This window comes from Canis lupus, chromosome 34 (assembly GCF_011100685.1).
Source record: "Canis lupus familiaris isolate Mischka breed German Shepherd chromosome 34, alternate assembly UU_Cfam_GSD_1.0, whole genome shotgun sequence".
Lineage (NCBI taxonomy): Eukaryota > Metazoa > Chordata > Mammalia > Carnivora > Canidae > Canis > Canis lupus.
Window position 1 is genome coordinate 26,925,402 of NC_049255.1, and position 19,473 is coordinate 26,944,874.

At 40.4% G+C, this 19,473-nt stretch overlaps 1 pseudogene; it reads left to right on the forward strand.

Moving 5' to 3' along the window:
• Positions 1-12,007: 12,007 nt before the first annotated feature.
• On the forward strand, positions 12,008-12,660 carry LOC608695 (annotated as a pseudogene).
• Positions 12,661-19,473: the final 6,813 nt, after the last annotated feature.

A 19,473-nucleotide genomic window follows, 5' to 3' on the forward strand; every position in this document is an offset into this window, starting at 1 on the left:
ATTATAAAAATCCAGTAGAAAGAAGGAAGAGAAATCTGCGCATAGATGAGGGCAATAGTCAGCAGTGTAGGAGAATAAGGCAAAGTTACATCAAATCGGGTACTTACAACATCCGCCCTCATCAGTTGGGAAAGCCCCATGGAGACAGCCACGGTGGAGTCGGGATTGAGAGGTCTGGGTGGAGCGTTCTCCCCTCCCCAGACCATCCAGACCATCCCTATAAGGGCCGTATTTATAGGGCAAATGAGGTGGATCTGAAGTTAAGCGTTTGTTTGCCTACGTGCAGTTTGGAGCGAGCTGCATTTCTACGTTATCGTGTCTTTACATATTCAAGGAGCTGGACCAGGTGTGCTTGTCTCCAGTCCCAGATTCCATTGAGGGTTGGGGGGAGGGGGCAGCCCCAGCCTCCGGCCTGAGGGAATGAAAGGCAAGATTTACTGCTTCTGGCCTCCAGACCAGAGGGCCAATTCTGACCTGGAGGCCTGCTGATGCCAACTAATCAAGTTCCTGAGTTCACTTATGCAGCAGCCTCAGTCTCACAAACAACATTCCTTAACCTTTGCCTGCCTACATGCAGATGGGGGTGCTCAGTTATGCAGGACAAATCACACAAAATACACTACAAGCACGACGGTTTGATTTACATATACTGTGAAGTGACTACCACAATAGGTTCAGCTAATATCTATCTTCCTATATAAATTTTTTCCTTTAATTTTTGTTTAATGTCCTCTTTTGTTCTAGGATTCTAACCAGAATACCCCATTACATGTACTTGTCATGTCTCCTTAGACTTTTCTTGGCTGTGAGAGTTTCTTAGACTTTCTTTGTTTTTTATTATCTCAACCTTTTTGAGGAGTCCTGGTCAAGTATTTCGTAGAATACCCTTCTTTGGAGTTTGATTTTTTTTTTTTTTGAGTTTGATTTTTTTTAATGATTAGAATGGAGTTAAGGGTTTTTGGAGGAAGACAACAGAGATAAAGTGTCATTTTGAACCTATTAAGTAAGTGTGTTACTATCAACATGATTTATCGCTGTTGATGTCAACCTTGATCACCTGGCTGAGATAGTGGAGGCATTTTTTTTTTAAGTTGTAAAACACTAGAGTTAACCTATAATATCGCTGTGTGGGGGATAATTGTACATGTGTGCAGTGGTATATCACACCACATTAAGAGTAAAGAGGTGGGGCGCTTGAGTGATGCAGTTAGTAGAGCGTCTGATTCTTGGTTTCTGCTTGGGTCATGATCTCAGGTTTCTGATTTCGGGTCGTGGGACTGAGCACAAAGTAGGGCTCCACCCTGAGTCTGCTTAAGACTTTCTCTCCCTCGGCCCCTCCCCACCTTTAAAATAAAAAAGTAAATATTTTTTAAAAAGGAGTGGAGGTAGATGTATATATGATATGATCAGGAGATATTCAAGATGAATATAAAAAATAAGTTACAAATAGTATGATCTTATGCAAAAAATAATGCACACATTCATATATGCAAAATTTTTCTGAAATGATACAAAAGAAAATCTTAAAAATGATTGCCTCTGGTGAGTGGAAATGTGAGTTTGGGAGTTTTACTTTTCAATGTTTGCCCATCTTTCCTGTTTGAACTTCTACCTGAGGGATGTGTTACTTTAATAGTGGAATTTTTAAAGCAAGTATGACCTTATTTTTATAAATAAACATGTTTTTCTCTGTGTATTGAAAAACCAAATCTAGAAAAATGGACATCATTGCTAATAGTGATTCATATCTCAGTAAATGGCAACTCATTTTACCAGTTGCACCGACCCAAAACCTAAGAATCATACTTGACTTTCTCTCTCTCACTCCACATTTAATCCATCAGTTTATCCTCTACTTTCAAAATATATGCAAATTCTTACCACTTCTGTTTCCAGCCTGGATTATTGCTATCCAGACTTCTTAACTTGTCTCCTTGATTTCACCCTTGCTCATTTGCAGTCCATTCTCAACACAAACACCAGAAGTCAAATCATATTACTCTTTTGCTCAGAGACTTCCAATGTTTTTTATCTTATTCTGTGTAAAAGTCAAAGTTTTTTTTTTCAAGATTTTATTTATTTATTCATGACAAGACACGGGGTGGGGGAGTGGGCAGAGACACAGGCAGAGGGAGAAGGAGGCTCCATGCAGGGAGCCTGACGTGGGACTCGACCCCAGGTCTCCAGGATCACACCTCGGGTTGAAGGTGGCGCTAAACCCCTGGGCCACTGGAGCTGCCCTAAAAGTCAAAGTTTATACAGTATCTTATAATGTCCTAAATGATGCGTCCACCCTCCCCTACCTTCTTATCGCTCACCTCTTCTTCTCTTCTTCTTTCACCTGCTATTCCTTCAGCTGAGACACAATCCCCCTCCCAGATTTCCCACCATCTGCTTAACTCTGCCATCTTCTTTAGATATCTGCTCAAACAGCAGGAGTTCAGGGGCAAGAATGAGCAGTAGTAGGGAGCAGTGGATTTTCTGGGAGGCCATGGCAATACTCCTGGGAGGGGATGAATGATGGCTTATGGTGGTAGCCATGGAGAGGAAGGGAAGTATATGGATTCAAGATATATTTAGGAGGTACAATCCATAGGATTTGTCATTTGAGGGATCAAGGAAGAATTCTAAAATTTTTTTTAAAGATTTATTTATTTATTCATGAGAGACAAAGAGAGAGAGGCAGAGACACAGGCAGAGGGAGAAGCAGGTACCCCATGGGGAATCTGATATGGGACTTGATCCCAGGATCCCGGGGTCACAACCTGAGCCAAAGGCAGTTGCTTAACCATTGAGCCACCCAGTTGTCCCAGGATTTTTACTTTTTGTGTGTTATACATGATGGATGTCTGAAGATACAGAACTTTATTTCATTTTATTTTTTAAGCACAAGAATCGTCATTCTCCAAGGGGTTCTTAACCATTTTTATGCTATGGACCCTTTAGATAGTCTGGTCAAATCTATGGACACTCTCAGAATAGTATTTTTAAGAGCACAAAATTACATGTATATAATTTTAAAGAAAACCAGTTATAATGAAAAATTGGGGGTCTGTGGGCCCCAGATTGGAAACTCCTCTATAGAATAGCTCCTGTTTCAGTCTTTTATCCCTGCTTGAATAGCCACGTTTGGCCCTGTGCATAAAATGAATGTGCGTGGGAAACTGGGGTGGCTCAGTTGGTTAAGTGTCTGACTCTTGGTTTCAGCTCAGACAAGATCTCATGATCATGAGATTGAGCCCTGCACTGAGCTCTGTGCTCAGCTTGGAGTCTGCTTCAGATTTTCTCTCCCTCTTCCTTCCTCTTTGTTTGCCCCCCCCCCCAATCTCTCTCTCTCTCAAATAAATAAATAAATATCAAATCTTAGGAAAAAAAGATGAATATCACATTGCTGAGGAGAAATATAGGGACCCTGGTGACTTTGTCAAGAGTGTTGATCAGCAAGAGCGACAGACCACCCACCACTTCCACAGCAATCCTGAATGGCAGCAAAATGAGAAAATCAACGGAAAGAGAGGTCAGCTATTCCCTGGTGACACTAGTGATTGTATCCCCTTTGGAAGTAACAGGTCTGATATTTCTTCCTGAGTAAGCCTGGAGTTCTTGGCCAAATAAAGAGAAGGAGAGGAAGCCTAAGGAAGGAGATACCGACCTTCCTGCTTGTAAGAACATACGGAGCCTAAGTAATTAAAGGGAAAATAAAAGAGATGTCACTGTAGTTGTACTTTAACCTGGTAAAGTGGGTTATATCTACTTTATTCATTTCTGTATTCTTTGATTAAAAATTTTTTTTAAATGACCATGCACAACTGTTGTGACAAAAAAAAAAGTATTTAGGACTTTCTTTCCATTTCATTAATGATATTGTCTTATTAATGTTGCCTGGATTCAAACATCTTAAGCCTTTTGGCAGATGTTGTGGAATCTGAGAGTAGATTAGCTGATTGTAGATTATCTAGACCTAGGGGATATTTCTGCCAAAAGAAAGGGACTGTGGAACTCCATAAATTCTTACCCTTTAGATATATTCCCTTTACTCTGATAGTAGTAAACTGGTAATAAATGCTCAGAGTATATGATGCTCAGGGGAGTTGATTGTTATTGACTTCTGAATTGAGGGATCAATAGGAATAATATATGCCTGGAGATAGATGTTTTCATGCTGTGTGATCTTAGAAGAGTAGGGAGCTGTGGAAGCCCCACTGAGAGTTGGAGGCAGGGGAGGGGTGAGTTTGGAGTAGGAATGGAGCATAGCTGCTTTTTTTAGTTTTGCATATTTCAACTTCCCCTCATCCTTTGTACAAAGGGACTAGGACTAAAATAAATCTGGAAATATTAAAACCTATTATTTGTTGGAGACATAGATTTGAATTGACAGAAGTAAGTTCTAGGTGAATGGAGCAGATGTCACAGATACTCTAATGAGCATACAGAAGTCAGATTTGTGGCTATTCAAAGTCCAGCCAAGTAGAGAGTCAACAAGGATCTTCCCAGGTGCTGGAGAACTCCACAAATTGCTGGATTGTAGCAAGATGGAGAAAAGCCAATTTATGAGAACTTCTCTGGGGGAGATGACTAAAAGTAATTGGAAAGCATTCATTCATTATTCATTTAACATTCACTGCTTGCTTTCTGTATGCCTGCCATTGTCGTGGATGCTGGGGATAAGAAGTGAACAAAAAGCCAGAGCCCCTGTTCTTGTAGAGACTACATTTTAGTGGCGGGTATAGACAATACAGAACAACTATAGAGAATTCGAGGGAGTGATAAGAGTTATGAAGAAGTTAAATCAGATTAAGGGACAGCGTGAGGGCAGGAGCATTTTGTATTGGTTGGAGAGGAAAGATTCTAAAGGTGACTTTGAGCAGATATAGGGCAGGGTAAGGGAGCAATGGAGAAGAGCATACCACAAAGCAAAAAACAGAATCACAAAGATCAGGAGGCATTTGCAGGACAAAAAAGAGGCCAGTGTGACCTGAGTGGAGAAAGACAGCAGAAAGAGATGGGCCAGAGCACTTTGATAAGGTCATGGATATGGACTACAGAGACTTTCAAGGAGACTTGCTTAAGGAGCAACAAATCATTGCAAAATTCTTTCTGAGATGTGTGAGTCTGTGTAGTTAATTTTGTGATGGGGCTTTTGTTTTTGCTGAGTGTGTGGGGCATACAGACTTGGAGCCTGAGCTGAACCTGAGGGGGGCGGGGAGCCACACCTTGTCCTTCATGCCTTCCCCGGCACACAGCTTTCAGCCTCTCTAAATAAATGGGAAGTCAGGGGCGCCTGGGTGGCTCAGTCAGTTGGGTGCCTGTGGCTCAGGTGGTGATCTCAGGTTTCTGGGATTGAGCCCCATGTCAAGCCTCCCTGCTCAGTGGGGAGTCTGCTTCTCCCTCTCCCTTTGCCCCTCTTGCCTGCTCATGGGTGCTCTCTCAAATAGATCGTTAAAAGAATAAATAAATAAATAAGAAGTCAATACTGAAAGGATAGAGGATGGAATTAGTTTGAAATTATGAACCTGCCTTGATGCCCACTTATTCCTAAAATTGTCTTGTCTGATGACCAGATAAAATGAGAAGGGTCTGAAAACCTAGAAAAAATAATTCCCTGGCTCAGGCCCCCTTCCACCGTCAAAGCCCACAGTGATTAGTAAATGCTTTCTCTTGATGCCAAATGACTGGCTCAGACTCTTCTATCTTCCTGTTCCCCATTTAAGGACTCTTATGATTACATTGGGCCCATCTAGATAATCCAGGAGAATGTCTTTATTTTAAGGTTGGCTGATTAACAAATTTAATTCTGTCTACAATCTTAATTCTCAAATAAGTTTTTTAAAATTTCAGTATTAACTTTATTGTATTTACGCTTTTTTTTAAATTTTTATTTATTTATGATAGTCACAGAGAGAGAAAGAGAGGCAGAGACACAGGCAGAGGGAGAAGCAGGCTCCATGCACCAGGAGCCCGATGTGGGATTCGATCCCGGGTCTCCAGGATCACGCCCTGAGCCAAAGGCAGGCGCCAAACCACTGCGCCACCCAGGGATCCCTGTATTTACGCTTTTTAATATAAGCTGCCTCAAACCTGTTTTTGAAAAAGGGCAATGAAAAGTGGACTCTAATGTACTTAACAAATACTAATTATGGACAGACTGTATGGTGGTAAGAAGTCAGGGAGTTGTGGTTTTCCCTCCATCTCCACCTCACCATTAAAATAAAGAGAGTGGGGCTGCTTCTGAAGGTGAATTGATAGCCTTGAACCCATTCTCCCTTTTTATGAGCTGACAGTCCATTTACAATGTTCTCAATCTAGTTGTTGAGGGGGGAAAGGACTGAATTGGCCATTAAGTCACTTATTTATTCTCGTTTACTGAGTTATCTCTGAATTTAGAGGCTGAAACATAAAACATTTATTTTCTCACTGTATCTCTGGGTCACACTTATCTGGGTACAGCTTAGTAGGGGGCTTCTGGCTCAAGTTACAGTCAGGGCGGTATCTGAAGCCTTGACTAGGGGAGGATCCACTTTCAAGCTCACTCACCTGTTGTCAGCAGCATTCAGTTCCTCATAGGTTGTTGGACTGAAGTGCCTCAGTTACTTGCTGGCCATGAGTTGGAGGATTCCCTCAGCTCTTTGCCATGGGGGTCTCTCCACTGGGTACTCACAGCCTGGTGGGTAGCTTCCCTCAGAGGGAGAGTCCAAGATGGAAGCCACAGTCTTTTTGTAACCTGATCTCAGAAGAGACATCCCATCACTTTAGCCACATTTTAGTCATTAAAATAACTTACCAGGTCCAGCCCACATTCAAGGGAGGGCACTGCACAAGTTCATGGATACCAGGAGTGTGAGATTGTTGGGAGTTATGTTAGAGCCTACCATTTGGAATCCATGTGGACATAAAGAAATATGTGTCATTTTAACTCCCATTAAAGAGAGATAAATGTAGAGGATAGGACACTAGAAAACGATGCATCTCAGAAGCAACAATGTACACTTTTGATTAGCAAGTGTAAACTAAATCATACCATATAAGGAGTGGCCATAATAGGATTATTACTATCTACTATGATACTTAGACAGAATTTCTCTATCCTGGACCGATTTCTCCCTGAGAGAGTTTGCAACTGCCATTATAAATAAAAGACATAAAAAAGTGGGAGACGTATGTTAAAATAAGTAGGGTCTAAGAGCGTTTATTAGAAAAGTGAACATATTAAATATGAAGTCAAAGCCAAATTCTCCATTACTAGAATCCATTCTGCAATAGAAACAACAACAACAACAACAACAAAAACCCAAAAAACCCCACTAATCTAAATATGTTAGAACTGAAGGAAAACCATACATCAGATCATTCACAGAAACGAAACCCACAGTATGTCTTCTTTGATTATTATGAGAACAATTTAATGCAAACAAATAATAAGGCTGGCAAATGGGACTGATGATATTAAAAAACTCAAAAGAAATAGTATTATATGGATATCAATATCTCTGAAAACATAAATATCACTTATATTTGGGTATTTTTTAAATGGTAGCTTGGCATAAACTATTTTTAAAAAAATGATTATTTTTATTGTTTTCCCTTTCTGTATTTCCCTTTCTCCTTAGTTTGATTTCCTTTTTTTTTTCTATCTAAATTTTTTTGTTTCTTCTAATATGTCACTTCTTGAGTTATTGTTGGTTAAACTTTGTTCCTAATTATAGAAATACAACTAGGTTTTGCAATGATATATCTTGAACCACAAGTACACGAAACAAATATCTTAGTTACTCTCTGGTTACCAACTTATTTTCCTCAAGGGAAGGTACTGAGAGGATATTAACTTCCTCATCTGACACACCTTGCTTGCACAATAGGTCATTGAGCATCCTCTTCTGTTTAATATCTTTGCTCTTGAATTCACTGAGGCGCAGGGACTTTGTGCTTAATATTAAAACATGGGTCAGGGGTGACTGAGTGGCTCAGTCAGTTAGGTGTCAGTCCTTTGATTTTAGCTCAGGGTCACGATCTCAGGGTCATGAGATGAGCCCCACCTAGGGTCTGCAATGAGCATGAAGACTGCTTAAGATTTTCTCTCCCTCTCTTCTGCACTCCCCTAGACCTGCCCTTGCTGTTGTGGGTGTGCTCTTTTTCCTCAAATCAATTAATCAATCAATCAATCAATCATGATCAGGTATGACAGGATACTACTATTAATTATAACTTAATTATTTTAACAACTTTATTGAGGTATAATTGACACATAATAAAATGAACATTAAAAACTCAGATCTGAGTTTTGCTTTTTTCTTTTCACTTTATGATTGTGCTTTGAGCATTTGGAGAGAAACACTTCTCTCAAGGTAGAACATAAACAAATCTGTAAAAAATGTTTTTGATGATTCCTTGGTGGATATGGCAACACTGTCTGTTGCCAATGCAGCCTAGTTAAGAACTCTGATTTTTTTTCAGATTATCAGGTGGCAATGTACACAGGGAAGGTGAGATCCCTTCTGAGCCCCAAACCATAAATTAATATTTTCCCAATCTCATTCATCTTTGTTTTTGTGTAGGGAGGTGATTCAGTTCTGGTCGATGAGATATGAGTCAAAGTCTACAGGGCACTTCTGAGAAAATGTTTTTCTCCTTGTCAGTTATTTTAGGACTACAAGGGACCAAGCCAAACCACTGAGGACGCAGAGTGGAAAGATGAAAGAATCTAGGTCTTTAATGATCTTGTTGAGTTGCAAATTGACGGACTCTGTTTCAGGTCTTCCTCTGAATTTCTTATGATGTGATGTTATAAATAGCCTTATCAAAGCCACTATATTATATTGCATAACTCTAGGAAGAACCATTCTCATTGTACAACATGGCAGTCCTGGAACTTACTGTTTAAGTCACTTTTAGATAGATATTCTATAGTTGCAGCCAAAAGCATCCTACTTCATAAAGAGGGGCAGATGGTGTTCCAATATTAAGAAACTTTCTCTCTGTGTACCAGTTTATACCTTGCAAGACTATTACTGGAAAGTTTTAAATTAAGTAACAGAAGCCACATCTCAGATCTAAACAATAAAAGAAATTCATTGGCTCATGTATATGAGAAGTCCAGAGGTAAGGCATGCTTTAAGGGATTTGATTTAGGATTTCTTGAGGTCATCAGTGATCTGGCTTTTTTCTGCCCTGATGTTCTCAGCTCTATTCTCCCCATGTTCTGGCTTCTTCTTCAGGCTGTCTTTCTTCATGGTACAAAACTTTACAGTTATTTCAGATCTCATTCCACCCCTCAAACTCTGATTGAACCATTGGTTAGCTTAAGTCACATGCTCTATTTTAGGAGCTGAGGATGGAATCAAATTTCTAAGAACTCCCTAAATCAAAATTGGAGGTTAGAAAGGAAAAATGAAATGCTGGGACCCAAGCATAAAGTGTCCACTCCATGGACTTGGAATTAATTATAATGCAAAGGGACTTTTTCAAAATGTGTTTGAAATTTACTGACACTCTCAAAAGAGTATGAGGTAGAGATTACCAATGACCTTAGGCCCATGGGTTACCAATAAAGCACAAGATTTGGTAAACTAAGAATAGATCTGACTGTCTGTAAACCTCTGTTAAGCCCTAGTTTGAACATTTGTGAGATGAGACTTCCGTTTATTTCTAGAACTAGATGTCAAGGCAATCAATAGTGATTTAAAGCAGCTGCTTCAGGAGAAATGTCAAACTCTTTGCTCTTTAAAAATGTTAATGGAAAATTTAAAAATCTGTGAACTCTTTTCAACACCTTCACTTTTCTGAAATCCAAAATTACTAGTGTTAAAAAACAAAATTCAACTAAGTGAATTTAAAGATCAAACTGGCTTTACTCAACAATTCATGAATTGGGCAGCATCCCATCTATCAAATAGAAATGAACTCAAAGAATTACAAAATGGGAGACTTTTTATAGACAGAAAGGTAGGAACAGGGAAAGAGTGGATTATCTTCCTTGGGTGGGAGTGAGGAGAATGGGCCTATCAGATGGATTACCATATTAGGGCTGATCTGGAAATTCCAGATCCACTGGTTTAAGATTACATTCCTGGGAGAGGTTGAAATTAGGTGTTCAGTCTTGGTTTGCTGATTTGGGTTTAGCACAAGTAACTCCATTTTGGACCTCTTGTCTCTGTCTCTGTCTCTCTTTACATTAATATATAAAAAAAATAATGCAATGTGATTCAGTCAAATCCACAGACACTGACACAGCTGCCATTTGCACCAGAAAATTAAGCAAAATTGGCAGGATATATAACCAGCTATTTGCAGAGGCACTTGAAATCCACAGCCTATGTTTGCATGGATTCTTGGCACAGGATGCTCAGTGGCAAACCATGGTCATCTGAGAGCCTGGATTAGGTACTCATCACCCTGTAAACATTAAATCTATTTCACACCTGCTTTGGAAACCTAGATATACTGCCAACTTATTTTCCCAGATGGATTTTGCAAAAATTCCAGCATATTGTACAAAATTATAGATCAGAGTAAATCTAGTTCTCAAATTTATTGGACATCTGGAATCAGTAAAAAATATGATATCTGTTTCAGAAAGGAACCTGATGCCCTCAGAGGTCCTTATCATTTTGACCAGAGCAGGACAAACCAGGAACAGAGAAGCTGTGGTTCCAAGATTGGCTGGCCCAAGATCCTTCCTTTAGAAACATTCCCAGTTAGGTGACATGATCCATACCCAAAGCTGTAAGGAATGTGCTACTTTCTTTCTGAAAACCATTCTACAAGCTAATTGCTTTTATTATGGAGATGTATTCCCTGACTGAACTGGAAGGGTGATTTTGAAAATTCAATGTGGTGCAATGTGTATATAAATAAGCTGCTTAGGAGAGAGAGGAAAGAGGTAGCCAATGATAATTCTTTCCTAATGCTCTGAGATTATCTGCGGTTTAAGCAATTAACCTTTTATTTTTTTTCTTCAATTTTTAGAAAAGACAGTTTGGGCACTTTAAATAACCACAGCAGTGCTATGTTCACACTGTAAGTAGAAAGTACAAGTGATGGAAAGCATCGATATTTCCCTGACCATAAACTTCAACTTTCCTCTTTCACATACTAAAAGAGCTGTATAGGGTAATGGTTAAGAGCTCCAGTCTAGGGGTGCCTGGGTGGATGGCCCAGTCAGTTAAGTGTCCATGTTTGGCTCAGGTCATGATCCCAGGGTCCTGGGATTGAGCCCCATATCAGGCTCACTGCTCGGTAGGGAGCCTGTTTCTGCCTCTCCCTCTGCCTGCTGCTCCTCCTGCTTGTGCTCTCTCTCTCTCTCTGTCAAATAAATAAATAAAATCTTAAAAATAATTAAAAAAAAAAAAGCTTCCATATAGACCAGATTGCTTGAATTCTGGCTCTGCCATTTGTTATCTGGGTAATCTTGGATAGATTTCAAACTGTCTGTGCCTAGGCTTCTTTCTCTATGAAATGGAGATAATAATTGCCTGTGCCCTTGTTAAAAGTTTTAACTAATTAACACATATAGAGCATTTAAAGTAGTAAGCACTATTTAAACATTAGCTGTAATTATTTGATACATTTAACTTTCAGATACATTGACCAAAGGAAGCTTTATTAGAATCCCAAGATAACTAAATCATTGTGTACTTTGATACTATATTTTTGCAGACATTTGCTTTGAAAAGTCATTTAATATCTGAATAAAAGACATATGGCTCTATTAGTTCAATGTAGTTTAGTATACCATATTAGGATTCTATACAAACACTCCAAACATATATTATTTGAAGGTTCTATAATTTATTTAACAAATATTTGTGGAGCACCCACTGTGTGTAAGGCATTGCCGCAGCATGGAGCTGATGGTACATGTGTGCACGAGGGCATGCATGCAAAATCCTGGCTTATGTGGAGCTTTTATCCTTTTAGGAGGACACAGACACATTTTCTTTTCCTGCTTTCTGCCATCGTCTTCCAGGCTAAGCTCGAGCCAGTGGCCTTCTGGCCTAGCACAGCTTTCGCCATGGCCCTCAGCAATGCCAACATGCAGAAGCAGATTAAGCATATGATGGCTTTCATTGAACAAGAAGCCAGCGAGAAAGCAGAGGAAATAGATGCAAAGTCAGAGGAAGAGTTCAACATTGAGAAAGGTCGTCTTGTGCAAACCCAAAGACTGAAGATTATGGAATACTGTGAGAAGAAAGAAAAGCAGATTGAGCAGCAGAAGAAAATTCAGATGTCTAATCTGATGAATCAAGCAAGGCTCAAAGTCCTCAGAGCAAGAGATGACCTTATTACAGACCTACTAAATGAAGCAAAACAGAGACTCAGCAAAGTGGTGAAAGATACAACCAGGTACCAAGTGCTGCTGGATGATCTTGTCCTCCAGGGTTTGTACTAATTGTTGGAGCCTCGAATGATTGTTCGTTGCAGGAAACAGGATTTCCCTCTGCAGTGCAAAAAGCAATTCCTATGTATAAAATTGCCACCAAAAAAGATCTTGATGTCCACATTGATCAGGAAATAGCTGGTGGAGTGCAGATCTATAATGGGAATCGTAAAAAAAAGGTTTCCAATACTCTATAAAGCCGGCTGGACCTCATAGCCCAGCAGATGATGCCAGAAGTACGGGGAGTCTTATTTGGGGCAAATGCCAACAGGAAGTTTTTGGACTAAACCTTTGGGAGAGGTAGAGTTCATCCACTGCTCTTGCTGTGGTGTGGAAGTTTCTGATATCTATATTCTGATATAACGAGATATCTGTGTGGCTTCCTCTTCCCTGTTCTCATAGTCTGTATTTGTCAGAGGATACTCTGTGTAGCTAATGCCCTTATCCTAATTGTTAACACTAGAGAGAAAGTTTCACTTCATATAATCAGGAAAGCTCCTTCTTAGCTTATCTAAAAGTAGCACAACTTCCATCGGCTTCTGTAGTGTGAAGGTGAAGGTATCAGATGGTGGTCACAGGAGCTTCACCAAGTCTCTGCTCTTCCTCCAGTCCTCTACTTCCAGTTCTTGAGCCTAGAGGTGATGTGTATGGTGTTCTCTGACATGAAGTCTTTGCTCTTAGGCTTAAAGTGCATGGGGGTCGTGCATTCCTCCCAGCAGTAGTCGCTTCACTGCTAACCTGTTTGGGCATACAAGTGTTCCTCTTCTGTAAGTGTGATTTAAAACCTAAGCCATGAATATGTCTTATTTATTTATTTATTTTTAATTTTTTAAAATTTATTTATGATAGTCACAGAAAGAGAGAGAGAGAGAGAGAGAGAGAGGCAGAGACATAGGCAGAGGGAGAAGCAGGCTCCATGCACTGGGAGCCCAACGTGGGATTCGATCCCGGGTCTCCAGGATCACGCCCTGGGCCAAAGGCAGGCGCCAAACTGCTGCGCCACCCAGGGATCCCTATGTCTTATTTATTAAAACAAACAGTTTATATGGGAAAAAAAAGGAGGCCACAGACAGTAAATAAGCAAGTAGGTGACTTGTGAGTTCTATGAAAAAACATAAACCAAAGTCAGGATAGAGAATGATGGAGAGTTGGGCTACTTTTAAATACTTTTATAGGGAAGGCCTCTCTGAGAAGGTGACACTTAAGAAATCAGCTGAAGGGGTGCCTGGGTGGCTCAGTGGTTTGGTGCCTGCCTTTGTCCCAGGGCATGATCCTGGAGTCCCGGGATCGAGTCCCACATCAGGCTCCCTGCATGGAGCTTGTTTCTCCCTCTGCCTATGTCTCTGCCTCTCTCTGGGTCTCTCATGAATAAATAAATAAAATATTAAAAAAAAAAAAAAGAAAGAAAGAAATCAGCTGAAGAAGTGAGGACATGAACCCTGTGAATATTTGAGAAAAAGGTTGTCTGGGAAGAGGGTCCAGCAAGTGCAAAGGCCCTGAAGTGGAAGAGGGCTTGGTGTATTTAAGCAATGGCCATGTGGAATTGAAACCCAGGAGGTCTGTCTCTACACTGTCTTATATATGCGCACGTTGTCTACTGCATTCTCCTTCATAAACTGTCTATTTCAGACAGGAAGATTATGTGACAAAAAGAAAAAGATCACCACAGTGAAATATAAGTAATATGGATTCATGTTTGTTAGGTTGACTTATATACAGATTCCAACGAACCAGTGTAGACAACAAATTTGACTTTCTCTTTTCAAAAACAGCTCACACTAGGAAACAAGAAATATTCCATTAAAAGCAGAAACTAGGACATTCTGGAATGCCTCTTAGCCTAGAAAGACCCTTAGCCTAGGGTTTTTGTGTAAAATTTTGCACGCCCTGGTCTTTTTCTGGGGTGAGTGCAAGGTCCCTGAAGGGTTTCTGAACCCAATAAAAGTTGAGAGTCACCACTTCAGCAAATAGTATCTTAGAACCTAGAAATATTCTTAGTATTGTTAAAAAAAAACAAAAAAACAAAACAAAACCAAATGAGGGATGCCTGGGTGGCTCAGTGGTTGAGCATCTGCCTTTGGCTTAGGTCATGATCCTGATGTCCTGGGATCAAGTCCTGCAGGGAGCCTGCTTCTCCCTCTACCTATGTCTCTTCCTCTCTGTGTCTCTGATGAATAAATAAATAAAATCTTAAAAAATATATATCAAATGAGCAAAAATGTATCATAAAAATAAATATATTTTTGATTGTCTTATGTTGTTGAAAGGGGAGTATAAGGAAGCCTATTGTTTTTTTTTCTTAAAGGTTTTGTAGCTATGACATCATTTAGAAAATAATTACTAATTTCTTTAATTAAGGCTGAGAAGTTAATTCTGAAGTTAAGGCTGAAGAGCTTACTTTGAGGGCAAATTTTAAAGAGTAGCAGCCAACTTCATAGAAAAGCAACCTCTTGGCTAGAGGAATATTCTGAAGAACATTCACAACTACGTATTACAAGTATTCTATTTCTGAGGCAGTGCCAAAAATTCTGGGTAAGGAGAATCTAAATCAGTTGTTATAAACTAAGAAAGTGTGTTATTCTGGGTCCTCTGAGAATCAGCCACCAAAATGGGAGTAGATGTGAAAGGATTTTATTAAGGGAAACATCTGAGTGAGAGAACATGGGGAAGAAGGCAGACAAGCCGGGAGTGCCATCAAATTATGATGCAAGTCTGACTCCAAATGAAAGAGATTAAGAGGACCCTGGATGGCTTAGCAGTTGAGCATCTGCCTTCAACGCAGGGCGTGATCCCAGGGTCCCGGAATCGAGTCCTACATCAGGCTCCCCGCATGGAGCCTGCTTCTCCCTCTGCCTGTGTCTCTGCTTCTCTCTCTCTGTGTCTGTCATGAATAAATAAATTTTAGAAATCTTAAAAAAAAAAAAAGAGAGAGAGATTGAGTAGGAAGGTTAGGTGGAAGTGTCCTAGGTCTCCTGTGGCCTGAGCAAGTTCAGCAAGGCTGTCAGGGAGTCCTAGAACCAAAGTCACGTGCTAAAGAAGCCCCAGGTCTCCCAGGACTGGGTTTGTCTTGGTCCTTACCGTCTCTGTAGCACATGGTCGCTGGCTGGGAATAGCTTGTTGGAAGCCTGGCCTCAGCCTAAGCTCAGCAGTGAGTTTCAGTGCAGAGTCATCAATTACTCTACAGTTGATGTTGGAGGTGTGCATTCTCATGACCCCAGAGAGGGAGGTATCTGCATCACCTGAGGAGCTGTCTCTCTGCAGCTTCCACCATCTCCAACCTTGGCCCTTCCACCCCAACTCAAGATGTCATTAGCAGCTACAGGGGCCTGCTGCCTGGACGGAAACACTGGCCAGGCCACCAGAGACGGGTGGGATATGTCATGTCCCCGAGACCATGGGAGATAGAAAAATACCTTCCTTTTGATGTTTATTTTAGGAATGAATTATTGGAAATTATCTTTTATAAATGGCTTCCTAAAGATTAGTTACAAAGTTACCAAGTAGCTATGTGTTGCTATGTCTGCATCCCTGATTTGTTCTAAAAAGTCAAAGGACAAAGTTGTTTAGTAAACAGTTTCCATGGTCATATGGACAGAGCCCAGTTCCTGTGGCCTCAAGAACACTTCAACAAACAAAAGACAAGTTGAAATACCTGCTGGTGAAGGGTAGCTCAATAAAGATTGTGCTGTGGTTAGCTACATCACAGGAGCGATACATCTGACCCTCACACACTTCAGTCATGCTCCCTCTGCACATTCTGCTCTTCCTCCTGGCTGACCTCTCTTCTCAGGCTGCGTCCTACCTACTACAGCATATAAGGAAGGATCTCTTTCTATATGGGATCTGAACTAGAGTATATAGCATTTGCTTACAAACAGGCCTCTCCCAGGGTACCTGGGTGGCTCAGTCAGTTAAGTGTCTGCCTTTGGCTCAGGACATGATCTCAGGGTCCTGGGATGGAGCCCTGCATCAATCTCCCTGTGTGACAGTGAGCCTGCCTCTCCCTCTGCCATTCTCCCTGCTGGTGCTCTCTGGTTTGTGCTTTCTGGTGTGTGATCTTCCTCTCTCTCTCTCTGTCAAATAAATACATAAATAAAATCTTAAATAAATAAATAAATAGGTAAATAGCCTCTCTCTCTGAACATGAATACTCCAGTCCTAAAAATCAGGTGCTATATGCAACAGATACTATCCAGGTCCTATTTGTCACTATTTTATTTTATTATTATTTTTTTATTTTTTATTATTTTAAATGGAAAAAGTGTAATGGAAAGTGTAGTGTAGTGTAGTGTAGTGTAGTTGGTCAGTGTTAAGCATATCTTAAAATGCAACATAACACAATGAACTATCTAAAACTAATACATAAAATGTTCATGTTAGGATGTAATTTGCTCAAACTATCACTTTCTGGTCACCACAAATATTAGTGCAATTAACAATGATCGCTCTGTATGCAGTAACGTGCACAGTTTACATGTCCTGTGTAGATATGATGGTTAATTTCATATGTCAACTTGATTGGCTTAAGGGATGCCCAGATAGCAGGTAAAACATTTTGGGGGTGTGTCTGTGAGGATGTTTCTGGAAGAAATTCACATTTGATTCAGTAGACTGAGGAAAGAGATTGCCCTCACCAATGTGGGTGAGCATTATCCAATCTGTTGAGGGCCAGAAGAGAACAAAAGGGTAAAGAAAGGATGAACCCTTTTCTTGAGCTGGAAGATCCACTTTTTACTGTCCTTGACATCGAAGCTCCTGGTTCTCAAGCTTTTGGCCTCAGACAGAATTACACTAGCAGCTTTCCTGGGTCTCTTGGCTCTTCAGCTCATGGATGGCAGGTTGTGGGGCTTCATGGCCTCCATTGCTGGGTTAGTCAATTACTGCAAGAAATCTCCTCCTTTAAATCCTCATATATTGGTTCTACTCATTCTGTTTCTTTGGAGAACTCTGACTAAAAGACCAGCAGACACTGTCTGTGACCCTGGCCTTTTTCTGCAGCAATTGGATTTCTAGCTGCCAGCACCTGAGATTCTTTGCTTCAGGGTTTTCACAGTCCACTGGATAAGGACTTTGTTACAGAATAGAAATGTTTTCCAATTAATACCCTCTGGGGCAGTTCTCATCCAATGACTGATGGGAAGAGGTGGATGGATAAAGGCTGCTGCTCCCTTACCCCTCGAGTGGAATAACTCTGAGTTATTCTATTTACACTGTATATTCTGTTTACACTGACTTCTTTACTGGTGTTTCCCAGATTGTTAACCAAATAGGTATTTGCACTCAAATACTTGTTTCAGGCTTCTGTTTTTGAGGGACCTAACCCAAGACTTTTTACCATAGACTTTATGTACTATGGATGACTGTGTTGTTTTAATCTATTTCTTAGCTCCAGCAATATCCCAGATGGATATTCTCTTCATTGACATCAGCATACCTTTCAAAATATCTATGATTCTGACATTCTGCCAATTTTTTAAAATTTTTATTTATTTATTCATGAGAGACACAGAGAGAGGGAGAGACATAAATAGAGGGAGAAGCAGTCTTCCTGTGGGGAGCCCAACGTGGGACCGGATCCCAGGACCAAAGGATCACGACTTGAGCCAAAGGCAGACGCCCGACCACTGAACCACCCAGATACCCTGACATGCTATCAATTTTATTTAGAATATATACCATTACTTTCCTCCTACATAATTTTGTCTAAAATATTATATTAAGTTTTGAGGATGGAAATATACATTTTTCCTATGTAAACATTGCTGAAAGACAGTATTTCAAGAGATGTGACATTGCATGGGAACTGAGTGTTAAAAATCAAGAAGTATCAAAATGTGTAAAACCCAAAATATCCATTGATTGATGAGTGGATAAACAAAATGGTGTATGTACACACAATAGAATATTATACATCCATAAAATGAAATGAAGTACTGATACACATTACAGCATGGATGAACCTTGAAAATGTGCTAAGTGAAAGGAGCCATGCTTAAAAGGCCACTAATTATATGACTCCAATTATATGAGATGTCCTGAATAGGCAAATAAAAGGATAGGAGACAGATTAATGGTTGATAGGGGCTAGAGGAAGGGCAAATAAGAGTGACTGCTAATGTATTCAGACTTTCTTTTGGGGATGATAAAAACATTCTGGAATTAGATAGTGGTGAAGGGTGTACAACCTTGTAAATACACTGAAAACCACTGAAATCAAGAAGCATCCTACCAGGAAAATGTTAACTGGGAAGATGTTTTGTGGAATATACTTATATTACCTTGAATTGCTCTCTAATTATTTTCTGGTTGAGTTTAGATTTTAGTTTATGAAACTTCTCAAATTTTCTTGAAGATGGCTTTTTGCTCAGTGCTGCAGATGACCCCCTGGGAAGATTGCCTGGCATGAACCACATTCTTATAGGCCACAGAGAGGAGATTATGATCATTATTGGAGGAAGGCTTTCAACGAGCTTACCGTGGAAGTTGTGTTGTCATGGCATTTCACTAGTTGGCAGCTCAGCTTTCTGCAATAGTTGTTTCTAGTCCTCCATGCTCACAGCACAACTCATTAGCACCTCACCTCATGCCTCAGTCCACATCCCTCTCATCTGCCTCCCGGGGCTTCCTTGTCACTACTGAAGCACCATGTGCTGCAAGATTGCTTAGCATGCCTGACATGCACTGGTCTGACCAGTCACGAGGCCGCAGGTATGCAGACAAGAGTGTCCTGGTTTTTTCCCTGGTTTTCGCTCACTATCTCTTGCTTGTTAACTCACTCAGAGGAAGCCCTCTTGGCTGACATAGGCTTTGGCAGATCTCATAGCTGCCGAGAGGGTCGAGTAACAACTGGGAATTATGGGGGAGTTAGTGCCCCTTGGGGTAAATTTATCCAATAAGAAAGAGTAGATGTGAAGAAACAAGCAAATAAATACTTCTACCCTCTCCCCTGTGAACTGTTCTGAGACGCAATGTTTCCATGTAGTTTCTTGAGAGATGAATGTGAGGAGTGAGAACCTAGCTGTGTTTTCTGGGATAGCTGTGGGCAATTCAGTGATGTACCACCTGGTATATCTTCCTCTATTTTCTGGATTCATTTCCCT